Below are 18510 nucleotides of genomic sequence, written 5' to 3'. Positions count from 1 at the left end.
GTGTATGTATTATTGTTGTCTATGTACTGTACATACAGAGCACATGGGTTTTTTTTTTTTTACACACACACACACACACACACACACACACACACACACACGGTATGCGGTTAAAAAAACGATTGTCGGGATCTCAGCTGTTTCAATACAGACACTGGGATCCCAACATACCGCCACTGGAATACCGGCGAGGTAAGTGATTCCCCCTCAATGTGTGTCCATGACATCCATAGAGGGAGACTAGAACCTGTGGAGAGCGAGACTCAACACTGAGCCGGCAACGTGGTGAGCGCAGAGAGCTTTGTTGCGCTCGCCCCCCCTCTGCCGGCATTCTGGCTACTGACATTCGGCATCCCATGCAACGGAATCCCATACCGATCCCACACAAAGGTATATTCAGCAAGGAGGGGGTCTGTGTGTCATCTCCATCCAGGCCCCCATCTCTCTAGCCGGTGGTGCAAGTGAGTAGACTCTGGTGCTGCCCTAGAGTCTACTCACCAGCTTTTCCCAAAAGTCAATTGTGCAGGTTTCTGAGGGAGGATGGGTGGTAGGCTAAAATGTAGCCTAGAGCACAGTGCCACCATGCACCGGCCCTGCTCCCAGCAACACCTGGAGCCCTGATAACAGAGTAGTAACCCCAGCAGCCTGCGGCCCTGTACAGGTGGAGCTAGGAAGTACTGAAGGATGAGCAGCCCCGCCACAGGGACCAGGTTTGTTGTTTACTCTCTCTGTTACCGGTGGCAGCGGTGGCTGGCTGGGATTTGCGGGGGAGAGTGGCGGGTACTTTACTTTGACATGGGCTAAGCTCATCGGGGACCGGGCTGTACTGCTTATGTTCTATGCTGTACTGCCAACATGCTCTCCTTAGTATCACCCTCTCCCTTTCACCCTCTACTGTCACCCACTGCTGTCACCCTCTACCTGGCATCACCCTCTTCCTATCACCCTTTCCCTGGCATCACCCTCTTCCTGTCACCCTTTCCCTGGCACCACCCTCTCCCTAGTGTCACCCTCTCTCTGGTGTCACCCTCTTCCTGTCACCTACAGTTGGCACCCTCTCCATGTCACCCTCTTCCTGTCACCAGCACCGTGGCATCACCCTATCCCTGTCACCTACTGCTGTCATCCTTTAACTGACATCACTCTCTTCTTGTCACCATCTCCCTGGCGTCACCCTCTTCCTGTCACCAGCTCCCTGGTATCACCCTCTTCCTTTTACCTACTGCTGTAAAACTCTCCCTGGTGTTACCCTCTTCCTGTCATCCTCTCCCTGGTGTCACCCTCTCCCTGTCACCCACTGCCTCTCTCTGTCACCCTTTACCTGTCACCGTCTCTCCGTCATCCTCTCCCTGTCATCCACTGAATCTCCTCTGCATCACTGTCTTCCCATCACCCTCCTGTCACCCACTGCCTTTCCAAGGCATCACCCTGTCCTGATCACATGGATACAGCATTCCCATTGAGGCCGTGCCCCTTGTTGTGAGGCAACACCCTCATTGCAAGACTATGCCCACTTTTCCAGGAGCATGTGTGACTTTGGCGCATGCAAGGACAGTGGTGGCAGCGGGCATTGACTCAGCGGCGGTAGGTTTTATCAACAAGGCTCGGCGGACATTATGGCTGCAGTGCCTCACCAGGCACTGACCTCACTGCACGCCACTGGTGTATACATCTTCATATAGGGTAATTAGTCCTATATGACTAAAAATCTCAGCTGTGTCCTGCAAGCAGCTAAACATAGCTGAAAGCTAGCATAGTGTACCATGGAAATTGAGAAAAGCTGCATACCTCACAACATGACTCTCTCCAGGAGGGACAAAATGCCCAGATCCTAGACTTCCTTCTTAATCTATGATTGCAGGCACCTGTTTTGAACAGGTTAATGGATAAAAAAAAGGTGTTTCAGCATAGGTGATGGCAATCATACATTAAGAGGGAAGTCCAGTAGCAGAGCATTCTGTCCCTCCTGGAGAGGGTAATGTTGGGAGGTATGATGCTGTGTGTATGCAGTCTAACAATGTTCTTGGTCACCTCCCTGACTAGGGCCCTTCTCCCCCAATTGCTCAGTTTAGACGGCCAGCCAGCTCTAGGAAGAGTCCTGGTAGTTCCAAACTTCTTCCATTTTCGGATGATAGAGGCCACTGTGCTCATTGGGACCATCAAAGCAGCAAATATTTTTCTGTACCCTTCCCCAGATTTCTTCCTTGAGATAATCTTGTCTCGGAGGTCTACAGACCTTTGACTTCATGCTTGGTTTGTGCTCAGACATGCACTGTCAAGTGTGGGACCTTATATAGACAGGTGTGTGCCTTTCCAAATCATGTCCAATCAACTGAATTTACCACAGGTGGACTCCAATTAAGCTGTAGGAACATCTCAAGGATGAACAGTGGAAACAGGATGCACCTGAGCTCAATTTTGAGCTTCATGGCAAAGGCGGTGAATACTTATGTACATGTGATTTCTTAGTTTTTATTTTTAATAAATTTGCAAATATCTAAAAAAAAAAAAACTTTTTCACATTGTCATTATGGGGTATTGTGTGCAGAACTTTGAGGACAAAAATGAATTTATTCCATTTCGGAATAAGGCTGTAACAACAAAATGTGCAAAAAGTGAAGCGCTGTGAATACTTTCCGGATGCACTGTATATTTTAAAGCATTTCTGTGCCAATAATGGTAGATCTGGCACAACTGTACATGCCTTTAACTTATTTCACAGATTAGAGTCAATCATATTGATTTAACCTCAGTAAAGACAAACGGTAACTAGAAAAGTGTGCCCATATTATTGATGTAACAACGTACATTCTGACCACTATGTAGTAGTTTTCATTTTTAATTGACTCACTTCCTAAACAATTCCCAGACTCCTCTAATCATCTGTCTGTGTTGATGATACCTTATCTGGAACCTTTTACTCAGAACTAATTAGTGCATCATTAGCTAATGAGTTATACTCTGCAAGCAGCTATCACACATAAAAAGTTACCAGCATGGCACTTGTCTATAATTTTGTAGTCTACTTAAAATAAAATGACCTTTGAACAGCGGACATTTGTTGAAAACTTCTATAAGCATTTTCATTACAGCTACTTAAACTTGCAAAACCTTAAATTACCATATAGATATTTTACCAAAATAGAACATGATTGATATGTTGAATATTTATTTATTTAACAATAATGAAATTTCTCTGATTATTGTGGTAGAAGCATTGGTAAAGTGATAAACAGGAGATATGTTTGTCCCAGGTTTCTAGCCTATGTTTTTTAAATCCCCAAGAAATGTCTGTTTCTGAAAAACTGACTTGATTGGAGTTTTGGCTTTTACTAAAGCTGGAAGAGGGGTCCTGGGGGTATGGATGTGAGAGAGAAGGGAGGGCTCCACCCATAAAGCCCATTTCAGGTTTTTAGTAGAGATGAGCGGGTTCGGATTTACTCAGTTCTTTACGCCAGAATTATCGCCATTTCTTATTTTCTGGATTTTTCTTATTGGCTAACCAATTGATAGCCAATAAGAAGATTTGGGTAAATCCGAGTAAAACCGAACCCGCTCATCTCTAGTTTTTAGGCCTTCAGTATGAGACCAGGCTAATGAGTGCCTGTACCTGTAAGAGGCTGATATAAACTGTGTCAGGGTCTCAGTTCCTGGGAAATCAGGCAGCAGGTCTGTTATGAGAAACTGTGAATTACTGACTGTAAGTACTGTTGTAAACTTTGATTTACATACAGGACTAAAAGCAACACTTTAAAGACATTTAATACACTTTAAATGGAGCCGCTGCGGCCGCTGTAATTAATCATTAGCCTACGTACTTTTTACACCATTAGCGTACAAAGCCCCGTACCGTGTACGCACTTTGCGTACTAACACTGCGCTGGCTGTACAAAGTACACGCAGCGCGTACACACCCAAAGATACTCCGTGAGCACTTAGCAGCTACACGTGTGACTGAAATACACTTATAACCTTAGCAGGGAAAGGAGACACGACACCAGATTGTATTTAAAATGCCGGGTTCCGACACACCAACATATAATTACTGAAAGGGGGTTACAATAACAATACTATACAATACAATAGAAAAATGGCTACAGTCAATGGTACATACGTTTTTGGTTTCGCCTGCGCTTCTCAGCCGGTCCTCAGTCATCAAGGGAGATGACCTTAAGAGTCTGTGAAAGTGACCTGGCATGCAGCTGGCTTTTTATACAATGGATCAAAACATAATACAATAGACACTGTGTGCTCTTCTTCCATTGGTTCGGGGGTGGGACATATCCTGTGCACCGGGGATCATTGGTCAGCTCAAGAGGTGGGCGATGGCTAAGACTTGAGATGTGGTTTCTGTTGTTTGCATCTGAGTTCCCGCCCCATGACCAGTTAAATCCATTATATTAATCATACATAAATCTGGTATTATTAATAACTTAATGTTGCAATATATGATAATATTCTTATACCCACCAGATTAATGTTTACGTGACTCTGAACAATATGATCCCACACATGATATGATTATCTATTTCCATCCTCAAGATATACATAGAATCCATATATATCTATATACATATATATATATATATATATATATATATACATACACACACACACTCCTGCTATTACAATTTGTTAGGAATTAGATATAATGTATAGAGATAGTGTGATCATTTAAAAACACAGCACCCAGAAGGTGGGTGGCGTGCTCACCAATGCGCATTTCGCATATAAGCTTTAACGAGGTGGCCGAATAGTACGCGCACGGAGGCCATCTATGTGGTGTTTGTACATGATGTGTGTACTGTAATATTTTCCGACTTCGGCAGTCCACCTTTTGGCAATCATCAATAACTGCCACTAACTAATCAATAAACAGAAAAAAAAAGTATTATCTATACAATATATACAAAAGCTTGGATGATCGGGGAGAGTTGTAGGTGGGAAATGTATAGCCTAGTGGGATAGTAAAAAGCATGTATGTATGAATCAATGTCTGAGGGGCATGTATAATCGTGCCGTATATGTTCTAAATAAGCTTCGAGGTATAGCGAAGTATACATTAAATCCTTCTCTGTCACACGCCATAGGCAGCGTTCACCGCGCTTACCCCTGCATGCCTGCTGGTCTGTGTTGCGGCCTCCGCCTTCGGTGGTCCATGGGCTCCGGCGTCTGGCTGGCGCGGCTCCCGGCGGTTCCCCGGGGCAGGGGCGCCGCCATGACACGCAGCATCACGTGGGCGGGGAGCAGGTGACGTCATCAGACTGTTCCACCAATCCAGCGGAGGCGGGAGATTCAAAGGCAGACGCCGGGCAGAGCCTCGGCGCCTGAGTATAGTCTTTTCCCCTGAAATGGATGCCAGTGCTCTTGTTCCCGGCGAATCTCTCTGCAGTTGTACCCCAGTGTCTCCGGCACTTCCAGGTGCCAGTTGCTGCACAGTTCCAGCGTATACAGCGGCTGGTGTGTTCCTCTGCAATCCAGTCACCAGTGCTTCTTGGAGTCAGCGTGGGCTGCGGGCTAAACGCCGCTCTCAAGTTCTACAAGTCATCAGTGTCTTTAAACACTGCTCTCAAGTTCTACAAGTCATCAGTGTCTTTAAACACCGTTCTCAAGTTCTACAAGTCATCAGTGTCTTTAAACACCGTTCTCAAATTCTACAAGTCATCAGTGTCTTTAACCACCGCTCCCAAGTTTTGCAAGTTACCAGTGTCTTTAACCACCGCTCCCAAGTTTTGCAAGTTACCAGTATCTTTAACCACCGCTCTCAAGTCATACAAATCATCAGTGTCTTTAACCACCGTGCTCAAGTTCTACAGTGTCTTTAATCACCGCTCTCAAGTCATACAAATCATCAGTGTCTTTAACCACCGCTCTCAAGTTCTATAAATCATCAGTATCTTTAGTCACCGCTCTCAAGTCATACAAATCATCAGTGTCTTTAACCACCGCTCACAAGTGTTTCAAATCATCAGAGTCTTTAACCACCGTTCACCAGTTCTTCAAATCATCAGTATCTTTAAAAACATCACTCACAAGTTCTTCGGTCACTATTATCTTATACCAACACTCACAAGTACTTCTTTTCCTGGAATCATTAACATTGCTTACAAGTTCTCCTATAGGCCTGGACATTCCCCCATACGTTCCTTCTCTGCTATGTGACATTGTGTTGCTCCCTTCCTGCAATAAAGTTCTTTAATATTTTCACCAAGCTTTACTGTCAGAGTCCTGTATGAGGAAGACCTATATCAAGCCATCCATGTTCCGACCCAACTGTGGTTCCGCTCCCCTACCATCGGGAGAACCCCCGAGTTCACAACACCTCCAACCTAGGTCAGTGACATTCTCATCCCGTATTAAGGGTCTGTAAATGGGCCAACAAACACTACCAAGCTCTTTTCGGCTTCTTGTTCCAACAAATGGGGTGCACATTTAGTTGATGATACATGGAGGGGGAACATATGTGAGTGCTAGTATATGTTGATATCACCTGTCGACTATGTGTGCCATTAACTGGAAGTTGCAGAGATGAAGATAAGATACATATATAAAAATACATTCACATAAACATTTTGGGTAGGGCTGACGATGTATCCCTGGTATTCAACCAGTCATTAGCTACAGGAGTAATTCCAGGGGACTGAAAAAGAGAAAACGTAGTCCCACTGCACAAAAGTGGAAGCAAGGAAGAGGCAAACAACTACAGACCAGTGAGTCTTACATCAGTAGTAGGGAAATTGATGGAAACACTCTTAAAAGAAAGAGTTGTAGATTATCTCAAATCCGGCAATGGATCCCAAACAGCATGGATTCACTGGGGGGAGATCATGTCAAACAAATCTTATTGACTTTTTTGATTGTGTGACTAAAGTGATGGATAAAGGTGGAGCCATGGATATAGCTTATCTAGACTTTAGTAAGGCTTTTGACACAGTTCCACATCGCAGACTGCTAAATAAACTTGAAAGTTTGGGATTGGATATTAGGATTATTGAATGGATAAGATCTTGGTTGAAGGATAGAAAACAGAGAGTTGTGGTAAATGGAGTGCATTCACAGGAGGGAAATGTTACCAGTGGAGTACCCCAGGGATCTGTACTTGGACCAGTGCTTTTTAATATCTTTATTGGTGACATTGCAAATGGCATTAAAGGGAAAGTATGCCTTTTTGCAGATGACACAAAGGTATGCAACAGGGTAGACACACCAGGTGGGGTAAAACAAATGATTGAGGATCTAGGTAGACTAGAGGAATGGTCAAGAGTCTGGCAATTACAGTTTAATGCCAAAAAATGCAAAATCATGCACTTGGGTCTCAAAAATCCTAAAGCTAAATACAGTATTAATGGCACTATACTGGAAACTACTGAGGAGGAAAGGGATCTAGGAGTCACTATTTCAGATGACTTAAAGGCAGGTAAGCAATGTAACAAGGCAATGAGGAAGGCTAGTCAGATGCTTGGCTGCATTGGGAGAGGAATCAGCAGCAGAAAGAAAGAAGTAATAATGCCACTGTATAGGTCATTGGTACGGCCTCATCTAGAATACTGTATTCAGTTCTGGAGGCCATATCTTCAAAAGGATATTAATACATTAGAAACTGTACAAAGGAGGGCAACTAAAATGGTGCATGGCCTACATCACAAAACATACCCAGAAAGACTAAGAAATCTCAATATGTATAGTTTGGAGCAGAGAAGGGAAAGGGGGGACATGATAGAAACTTTCAAATATATCAAGGGTTTTAACAAAGTCCAGGAGGGAAACATTCTCCAAATGAAGAGAAGCAATAGGACACGAGGACATGCACTGAGACTGGAGGGGGGGGAGGTTCAGGGGAAATTTGCGGAAAAATTATTTCACAGAAAGGGTAGTGGACAAGTGGAATAGCCTCCCATCAGAGGTGGTAGAGGCTAAGACAGTAGAGCAATTTAAACATGCATGGGATAGACATAAGGATATCCTTACAAAGAAATAAGGATCAAATAAGGTTAGAGATAAAAATAATATAAAAAAAAAAAAAAAAGGGGCAGACTAGATGGGCCAAGTGGTTCTTATCTGCCGACAAATTCTATCTGGGCAGAGGGGGAAACAGAGAAAAACGGGTGAAAGAAACAGGCCATAAAATTCATTTGCAATCCTTATCATAACACTGCCTCTATGGATGGATCATAAATTAAATCTGCTGCAATAACAGCGCCCTCACTCCTTAAACTCATCGAATTTGTGCTGCGCTTGTGCCGCATTAGAATTTGAACACACCTAAATATCAAACCAATAATTAGGATGACTCCCAGGATACAAAGGAGAAACTTCCCCACACTCATAATGACATTTTGTGTCCACTCTCCTAAACCTGAGAACCATTTGCGTTGGTTCAACCATGAGACCCAGCCGGTCAGTTCATTACCCACAGTCGCTAAGGTAAGGTTGTGCTTCCTCCTGAACTCCCACTTCAACTGCAAGATCTCATCCATCTTCTGATCGATGATCTCCGTGGGTTCGTCAGTGCTGTTCGTAATATATGTACAGCACTTCACACCATATTGAGTTGCCAGAGTAACACAGTAGCCACCTGTCACAGCTGTGACGTAATTAAGGACCATCCTGTGCTGGATCAGTTCTTTCTTGTAGGCTTGTAACTCCATTCCCGTATACCTGAAGGTGTCATCATACATCTCAGTGATATCATCTATCAAGTTCACTAGCGCATGGATATACCTATAATTTATAGTTCCTCTGGTAGTACGGGTGATGTCTAATGCGAGAAGGAACTGAATCCCAGTGGATTCGTGGATCAAATCAGAGGCTTCGTGCTCTGCTCTATCTATGAGGTGTCTCTTGATGATGTGTTCATAGTGAGTATGAGTATAAGGAGTCTGAGCACTGCGGTGAACGTCTTTCATTTTATCGTGGGTTATGGTCATGACCTCTGGTAGTACTCTCCCAATACAACACAATCCCTCAGAGCTCGGAGCAAGCCACTTGTACGCTTTCCTCCCACATATGAAATAGGCATCATCTGGGAGAACATAGGTGACAAAATGTAACATCACCATATTGCAAACTTTCCAAGTAAAGAAACCAATCCCTAGTTCTCTCATTTGATCAGTACAAGTATCGGGCTGGATGATATGGGCACAATACCCTGACGATACTTTCCAACCCACATGGTCTTGCTTCCACGGGTATACCTATACCAAAAATACCTCCCACTGTTGGCTATCTGGCGTACAAGTTCAGCAGACAATATCCCTTCAAAGTGCCTCCGAGCTCCATGACTACCAGAGCGCTTACTGATACCAGCCTTTACTCGAGTGATGTGCTGCTCCTGAGATCCTACAAATTCGTACTCGCCATCAGAACCCATTCCAGATCCCTGCTCGACCACTCTGGGACCCTCACCAAAACAAATTGTCCTGATCAAAAACAGAATTACTAGCAGAACCCGAAACGCAGTCTCTTGTGATAGATCCATTTCGTTAGGGCAAAGAAGGAAAATAAGAAGGAGAAAAGAAAGGAAAATGCAGGGGGGAGTGAAAAAAGAAAATGGTGCGACAACCGCCCTAGATCTTGTTGTTCTCCGTGCTCAGGTGCCTTTCAACAGTTCTGCCTCTCAACTTCCCCGGAACAAACATTCTAGTGATACGAGGTTCTCTACACTCTGCTCTTTGTCACGAGTTCTCTCCGGGTCAGCGACCTTCTTGCAGTGGGATGAATGGACCCAAGTCTCTCTTGGTATGGTCCTTCCAACCTGTCTATGAGGCAACCTGAGCGTAAGAAATTTCGAATCATCACATAATCCCCAGGCTCAATGTCATGACAATTACTGTTCGGTAGGTCAGGAATCACCAGCTTTATATTTCTTTGTTGATTTCTCAGCTGCTGGCTCATCAGAACCAAATATTTCACAGTCACTTCATTATTGCATTTCAAACATCCTGGGGGTCTATCATTACATGAGGTTGTCGACCAAAAAGAATTTCAAAGGGTGATAAGTTAAGTGGAGACCTGGGAGTGGTTCTGATGCTGTACAACACTAGTGGCAAAGCTTCTGGCCACAGCAATCCAGTTTCAGCCATCACTTTGCTCAGCTTGTTCTTAATAGTGCTGTTCACTCTCTCTACCTTTGCACTCGCCTGTGGCCGGTACGGAGTATGCAGCTTGCTATTAATTCCCATCAGTTTGCACATGACCTGAAAGACTTCACCTGTAAAATGGGTACCCTTATCACTTTCAATCATTCTAGGGATACACAAAATTACTGCACAATTTTCTTTGCAGTGAGCGCTTCTACCCAGTTGGAAAATACATCAATACATACTAACACATATTTCAAATTCCTACAGGGTGGTAACTGTATGAAGTCGATTTGTATTACCTGAAAAGGTCGGAGGGATATGGGATGGCTCTGTTGGTATTGTCTTTCCAATATTCTTCCTCAAGCAAGTAAAACATGTCATTGCTCTCTTACCTGCATGAGAAGAGAATCCTGGCGCACACCAGTAGGCTCTTACCAACTTGCACATACCCTCTTTGCCGCCTCAGCTAGACTTGGAAGATATGCTCTGTGGGCCACCGGCTTACCGTGTCCACCTGTCCAAAGTCCTGAGGACTCCTGGCCATACCCCTTTGACCTCCAGACTGCCTTTTCCTGTAGGGAACACAAATTTTGCATTTCAATTAACTATTGTGTGTTGATCGTGTTGTGTGAAGTAAACCATCTCTGGATGAGAGAAGAGAGGGGAAAAATAGCAAATAAAAAAAGAAAATGTCAGGTTTGGCATTCACCAACAGGCTGTCACACCATCATGCATATCGGTGTCTGTACACAGTCTCCCTTCACCAGTATTCTCATTCGCCACCCTTTGTGCATGACCAGGCACACTGCATTAATAATGGTGTCCTTATGCTGGTGAAATATACTGGATTTGTGCAGCACTCTGAAGGACCGAGTAGGCGTGTGGCATTTGAACTGTAATCGGGTCCATGTATTGTACCCTCCTGTCGGTGAACGTAAGAGATGAGGAGGAAACTTTGAAGAAAAATCACATAGAGGTTAGTAACAGATAATTTTGTAGAGGCAAAGAGGATTTTATAAAATTTGACAACTGGATTGGGCACTATGGGGAATGACTTTTCTACTAGGTCTACACCCCAAAAAAAATCTATGTGTGTCGTATCTCTACTGGGACTATCCCAGCCATCAATCCAGTGTCCTGTCCATCCTAAGTTCATAGGGAACCCGGTATCTGTGAGATAATTTCCTCTACCTGTGATGGACATTCATCTAGAACAGTGAAATGCAACATTAGCCTTCGTGGGTATCCAACATACTTTGTACTTCCTGGGCGGGAGCACGCTTTATGTATACCATATCTAACAAAACTCCTGTTAAGTTAATCGGGACATTTCTGCTAGAGAAAGAAGTAAAAGTTTAGAGGCCTCATCTTAACCCCAGCAAGTTTTTTTCAAAAGGGTAAAGTTGCATTTATTCCGTTCTTCACATTAACCGAATCTGTATTTTCTATATGGCTTGTGATTCCTTACTATATGTCCCTTGATCCCGTCTATGTTTTTAATAATGTGGCTTGTTTTCTCTGTCTAGGGGTCTATATTGACTATGTGTCCTACTACTCCTACAATTTCTAGCAAAACGTCCTTTATTTCTGCAAATGTAACATATTCTTGTTCTTTTCCAAACAGCAGGGGTTTGGGGTTTGGGCTGATGGGGCTTTCCTGTCAGAGCCTGTAGACTTATTGTCATCAGTTTATCCTCCTGTTGTTCCCTGCGCCTAGCAATATTCTTGTAGTGTTTAATTGGTCACTCTCTAAGACGAGCTACTGTGACCCCTCTCCAATAAGGCAAAGATGTTTGTATCCTGTCCTTTACTGTCTTATTGAGCCCGTCCATTAGCACAGAGACAGCCACTTCCCTGTAATTCGCATCGTTCCCTATATCCGATACTCCAACGTATTTATCCATTATTTGCAGAGCCCGATGGAAATATTCAGATGCCATTTCATTTTCCCTCTGTTTTATAGAGAAAATTCTTCTCCACTTAACAGTAGTGGGGAAATACAACTCTAGTTGCATGTTAATTCGCTCCACGTTCTCCTGATTGTGTTCGTCAGTCATAGGACCATCCGACTCTAATCTACAATCAGTGATAAAAAATGTTTGGGTGTCAACATTAGAGGGTAGGCACGCTTTTAAAAGTATCCGCCAATCTTTGTTTGCTGGTTCATGAGCATTACCCAGATCTCTGATAAACTTCTGACATCTGGCTAAATGCTTCCGGGGATCGGGGAATTCTGTAATAATTGACCACAGCTCAGCTCTGGACCAAGGGCAATACATTGCATTATTCCTGGTGAGGATTTCTCCCTGACTATCGGTTCCCCCATTGGGAGTTACTATTTCCAAGACAGGATGTAATCCTACCATTCCGTTTCTAATCTGTTTACTGTAAGGTGTTGTTGTCTCTGTGCAATGACCCGTCTCACACTTACCGGTAGCTCTGACCTCACCAGTTCTTTCAGTGGGGAATATTGTTACTGCTCTAACTGGATGGACAGGCCCCACGTGAGTTTCCTGCAAGGTGACTGCCTGAATGAGAGCTGCGATTTGGCTAAATCCTTCACCTTCCTGTGACCTATAACCTTGGAGAGGCTTCAAAACAGGATACAACTTGCAAAAATTAGGGTTAATACATTTCTCTTGCATTCTACTATCATTTACAGATATACCATTGACTGTAGCCATCTCTTCCCCTTCGACCTGTGTTGATAATGGTGTGTCCGTGCCCTTATTCCTGCTAAGTTTGGAACTTGCTTTGCGAGTTTGTTCCCTTTGCACCTCCCCCTCTTGTTGCCACAGGTTTAAACAATATGTATGTCTAATCCTTTGTTTTCTGGATTTTATCAGACATATCCTTATCCTTAAGTTCTGCAGTACCTCTGGCTCAAAGCTGCCCACCCTAGGGAATGATATCCTATCTTTGTCAGTCATACATACCCATTCGTCACAATAAACTTCAGCGTGTGGACCATATTTCTCACACATTATAAACCTCTCAGACCCCTTGGGCCGTGACTCTTCTGCCTGAACCCTGGCTACCATACGTCTCTTAGTTGAGCAACTGGCTCCCATAATTGTGGGCCTTTTCCCACAAACACCAAAATACTCAATATAAGCCGACGGTGAAAGTTCTTAGAGCGCTTTCACCCACTCCCGCCCACGTTGGCCGGTACTACGATACACTGTTGATAGCGGATCGCAATGTACCCATCTTAGGGCCCCTAATTGACCTATATTTACTGGAAATTTTTAAGGAGTGACTTACCTTTTCCAGTAAATATCTGTCATTGGAGATTTTCCAGAGAGAGACCAGCGAAAACTCCCTTTATGCACTTGTACACAAATCACGCTTGCGTATGCTCTATACAGCGATAATGATACCATGATTTTACGCAAACGCTCGTAAAGGGGTATCAAGTTGCGCTATGTATCGCACCCACAAACGTGTGGTCCAATCGCACAGCATATAGGTACTTGTTACCTATCCGCCCTACGACCACTGGAATCGAATCACAAGCTGCAAAACCTCAGCCGGAGCATATCAAAAAACTATAAGGGTCACAATCACAATTTACAATTCCCTACCATACTCCTGTGTAAGTCTCCTCACGACTTACGTATTTCAAATCCTATACTAACGTGAGTCAGCCGCCTCACGCCGCCAAGCCTCCACTCACTTGGTGTACCGAACGACGGGATCCCAAATTCCGGGGTTCAATACGTTCACTCCTACTTTCACTCACTCAAATATGCTTTGTTTTTCTGTACAGAAAATTTCCACTCGTTCTGATCGGCAGCTTTTCCCCCAGAGGCAATACAGTTTAAACAAAAGTTTTCTACTAATCTGCTGTTGAAACCGGATAGTTATGTGCTATTGTAGCATGGCTACTATCCCACCTTTTAATTTAACAAAACTATTGTGTAATTTGTACTTAGCGTCCGCACTCTTACGCACTTTGCGTAAACACGCGACCGTGCATGTCTTTTACGCTGTGTGCGCGGTCCTGTACTTTGTCCGAGCCACGTGTACAAAACCGTGCGTCCGCAATAAAACAAATCCCACAATCTCTATAAATGTGAGCAATGCTAACTATAATCACTCACAAGCACAATCCCCGCTTGTTCTGTGTAACCCTTTATGACTAGGCCAGACCTGCGTGTTGTGCTTTATATTTACTTTCTTAAATACATTTATTTCAAATTTACCTATATAGCAACAAATGTATCCGATTTCACGCAGATCTAAACAAATCTAGCAATCTAAACCTTGTGGCAGAACAATATGAGAGGGTATTCAAAGTATCGGTGCCCTTTGTGTACGCTTTTGGCGCCAAAAAAATTCACAGATTTTTAAATAGCTTTTTTCCTGTTTACGGGTTTTATCAACACCTCTGCAGACCAGACAGAGCAGACGCAATCTAACAGCACACAAATATGGTTTTTTAGAACATCCACCAACCAGGAAAAGGTTACGTAGGATAACTTTCCACCCTTTGCTGATAGATTAAGTCTGCTATGACCTGCTAGTCTGTGAGCATGTGAAAAACTGGAGGAGCCCCCAATTGTAAACGTTGATTTACATACAGGACTAAAAGCAACACTTTAAAAAGACATTTAAAACACTTTAAATGGAGCCGCTGCAGCCGCTGTAATTAATCCTAAACCTACGTACTTTTTACACCATTAGCGTACAAAGCCCCGTACCATGTACGCACTTTGCGTACTAACGCCGCGCTGGCTGTACAAAGTACACGCAGCGCGTACACACCCAAAGATACTCTATGAGCACTTAGCAGCTACACGTGTGACTGAAATACACTTATAACCTTAGCAGGGAAAGGAGACACGACACCAGATTGTATTTAAAATGCCGGGTTCCAACACACCAACATATAATTACTGAAAGGGGGTTACAATAACAATACCTTATAATACAATAGAAAAATGGCTACAGTCAATGGTACATACGTTTTTGGTTTCGCCTGCGCTTCCCGGCCAGTCCTCAGTCATCAAGGGAGATGACCTTAAGAGTCTGTGATAGTGACCTGGCATGCAGCTGGCTTTTTATACAGTGGATCAAAACATAATACAATAGACACTGTGTGCTCTTCTTCCATTGGTTCGGGGGTGGGACATATCCTGTGCACCGGGGATCATTGGTCAGCTCAAGAGGTGGGCGATGGCTAAGACTTGAGATGTGATTTCTGTTGTTTGCATCTGAGTTCCCGCCCCATGACCAGTTAAACCCATCACATTAATCATACATAAATCTGGTATTATTAATACCTTAATGTTGCAATATATGATAATATTCTTATACCCACCAGATTAATGTTTACGTGACTCTGAACAATATGATCCCACACATGATATGATTATCTATTTCCATCCTCAAGATATACATATATATATATATATATACATACACATACATGCATACATACATACACACACACACACACACACACACACACACACACACACACACACACACACACACACACTCATGCTATTGCAATTTGTTAGGAATTATATATACATATATATATCCAAGAGTTTTAGACTATGAATGTTATTACCTCAGATTTGTAAATGTCTGCTTTGTAATTTGTTAGCTATTGCTAATTGAGTTTCTCTTCAGTCAACCTAGGTTCCTGGATATTATCTTTCTTGTTTGTCCTGTCTTCAGATGAGACAATGACAATCCAGTATTTATTGTCTTCGACAGATACTGGACATCTTCTAGAACAATAGGGGTAACCAAAGGTATTTGCCTTCTTCATAGGATTTCAAAGCTTTGTGTAAATAAGGCCATCTGGTACATTATAATAATGTATACATACATGTGTACACAGGGAGCGCTAAATATTCATAATTATCTAATTTATTTAGACAATAAAAAATAGAATGACAATGCACAATTTAATAATAATAAGATATATCAATTAAAAAAATTAAAAACCATATCAAATGGACATCTCTCGTGGAAATAAACAACTCAGTTGCTGGTGTTAAAGGGTCCAGATTAGGCTATTTAGCCAATAATTACTGAGCAAGTCCGGAATCCTAGTGTATCGTTAGTGTCACCAGCAAGTAGCTTTTAACTGTTAAAAGATTTACATCTGGTACATTGTATTTGAGTCTCTGGGAGGATAATATATGTGCGACCCATCTTCATGCTATTAGAAGAGTGAGCAGACAGTGGGTGATTAATGCAATATATATGGATTAAATATATGAAATGTCTTTGTGGCTTGTCCATGCGAGTACAAATGCCTCCGTAATTACTCATACCACGCGCTAACATGCACGACCGCGTGAGCGATCATACTCAATTTGCGAATATGTGCGCGCACGGCCGAATAAGTACGCGCACGGAGGCCATCTATGTGGTGTTTGTACGTGATGTGTGTACTGTAATATTTTCCGACTTCGACACTGTGCATATGCCTGTGTTTGTGGTAGGGGCATTAGGTCCTACAACTTTGAGAGAGGGAATCTATGCTGTTTAGTTAGTGCCCAGGTAGGCTAGGATTTATTTTTATGTTTTGTTTTGTACTGTACAATAAAACTAGCCATGGCTAGATTGCATGAAAACCCTAGACTGGTCTGCTGTTTTCCTAGCTTCTGTGTGTTTGGAGGTGCCCATCTACCCCAGGAGATGACATGCCTATCTTGATCTCCTCAAGGTATTTATAGATAATGTTGTTAAATGCATATTACAATTTATTGATTAAACTTTTATCCTTGTTAATATATAACACAACACTGAGCTGTAATTTATCTGGGAATTGAAAAAGAATAATAAAAACACAGTATGTATATTACAGCTGGGGAACGTTTGAATTATTATATTCCTTTTGGGAGTTGAAGGTGTCTGCTGAAGGTGTTTAGTGTAGGATTAGAGCTATTTTTTTTATTCTATTCTATATGTGGACTGAAACTATCCAGAACTAAGTGTGTAATGACAGGTCTCAAAATCCTTTAGTGGTAAATGTATGATTTGTCATTATGGGGGAGAAGCAGCATCAGCACACGTTATCTGCACTGATACCGCTTCTACCACATGTATTACAGAGGCAGTGCAGGCTCAGTGACATATTGCTCCTGTCCATATCAGCGCTGCTATCAAATAGATAGCACGCTGATATGAGGTGGCAATGTATGAACAGTCAGCATCATTGATGCACTGTCTCCACAACAGGGACTGAGCTGTCCCTGGCTGTGGCCATCGCTGGCTTCAGTTTGCACAGGTAATCTCACATGAGTAGTGAGATCTTGCGCATGCGCAGTGGAGTCAGCCAGACAGGGAGACACAGTGCATCAGCACGGAGCTGATGAGCTGTGAGCTCAGAGGGGCATCGCTGGAGGAGGGAGTCTTCACTCCCTTGCTTCGGCAGATAAGATGTCAATACATCTTGTTGATGTCCCTTCCTGCTTCACCTTGGTAGTGAGGCAAAGCAGGAAGTGTTATAGCAGCATGATCTGTGTGCCGCTATAATACATTATAATACATACCTGTAAATAATACATTTACAGTATGGATCGACAGCAAAAACAAAGTAGTCAATTTTTCCCCAAATCACCTTTCAATGTTGACTAGACATTTGCATAAGACATCAGGTGAAAGAACCTAGGGGTAAATGTATAACACTTCTTGCTTTGCCTGATTACAGAGGCGAAGCAGGAAGGGACATCAACAAGATGTATTAACATCTTGTTTGACGAAGCGGGGGAGTTGAAGCAATGTGTCTCCCTGCCTGGCCGGCTCCACTAGCATGTGCGGGATCTCCCCTGCGCAGTCCAGGAGTTAGCACCCACCACAGCCAGGGAAAGCTCTGTCCCTGCTGTGGTGTATGGGCATCGCCACCTGCAGCTGTAGAAATCGTGATCATTCTTACATTGCCCTCACATATCAGCGTGTTATCTTTAAGATAGCAGCACAGATAATGACATGGGTGCATAGCGCCCCTGCCACTGGACACACAACGCAGATGTCATACATGGGGGGGAAGCGGTATAGCGCACATAATGTGTGCTGATATTGACATATTGACTGTTCTTACATTTACCCACAAGACTAGACTGTGGAAACAAAACAGGATTAACTGCTGGACTCATCTCGGTCATGCACGGCAGCCACCAGCCCCCTCTTCCCTCCTTAGCCCCCACCAATGGCTCCCTCTGCAGGGCACAGAATGAAAAGACAGTGGGGAGTAAGTGGCGAGGCTTGGAGCGGCTGGGTTCAGTGTGGGGGGGGGGGGGGGGCAGAATACATATATATAAATATTAGCATTCATTGTTTTTCTTTTCTTTTGAATAAACAACCAGCCTTTTGCCAGTCAATATAGTAATGGCATAATACCTATATGTATGCAGACATGAGTGTTTAAGACAACCAAAATTATGACTGTATTCTTTGTTTTCTC

At 43.3% G+C, this 18510-nt stretch overlaps 1 protein-coding gene across 2 annotated transcripts in view; it reads right to left on the bottom strand.

Annotated features, from left to right (window-relative positions):
* ITGBL1 (integrin subunit beta like 1) overlaps positions 1–18510 on the bottom strand; it is an 821186-nt gene that overhangs the window by 38756 nt on the left and 763920 nt on the right. The gene's annotated exons all lie outside the window — the stretch shown is intronic.

The sequence above is a fragment of the Pseudophryne corroboree genome, chromosome 2, assembly GCF_028390025.1.
Source record: "Pseudophryne corroboree isolate aPseCor3 chromosome 2, aPseCor3.hap2, whole genome shotgun sequence".
NCBI lineage: Eukaryota > Metazoa > Chordata > Amphibia > Anura > Myobatrachidae > Pseudophryne > Pseudophryne corroboree.
Note: the sequence above shows the minus strand (reverse complement) of the source record. Positions and strands in the feature narration are given on the sequence as shown.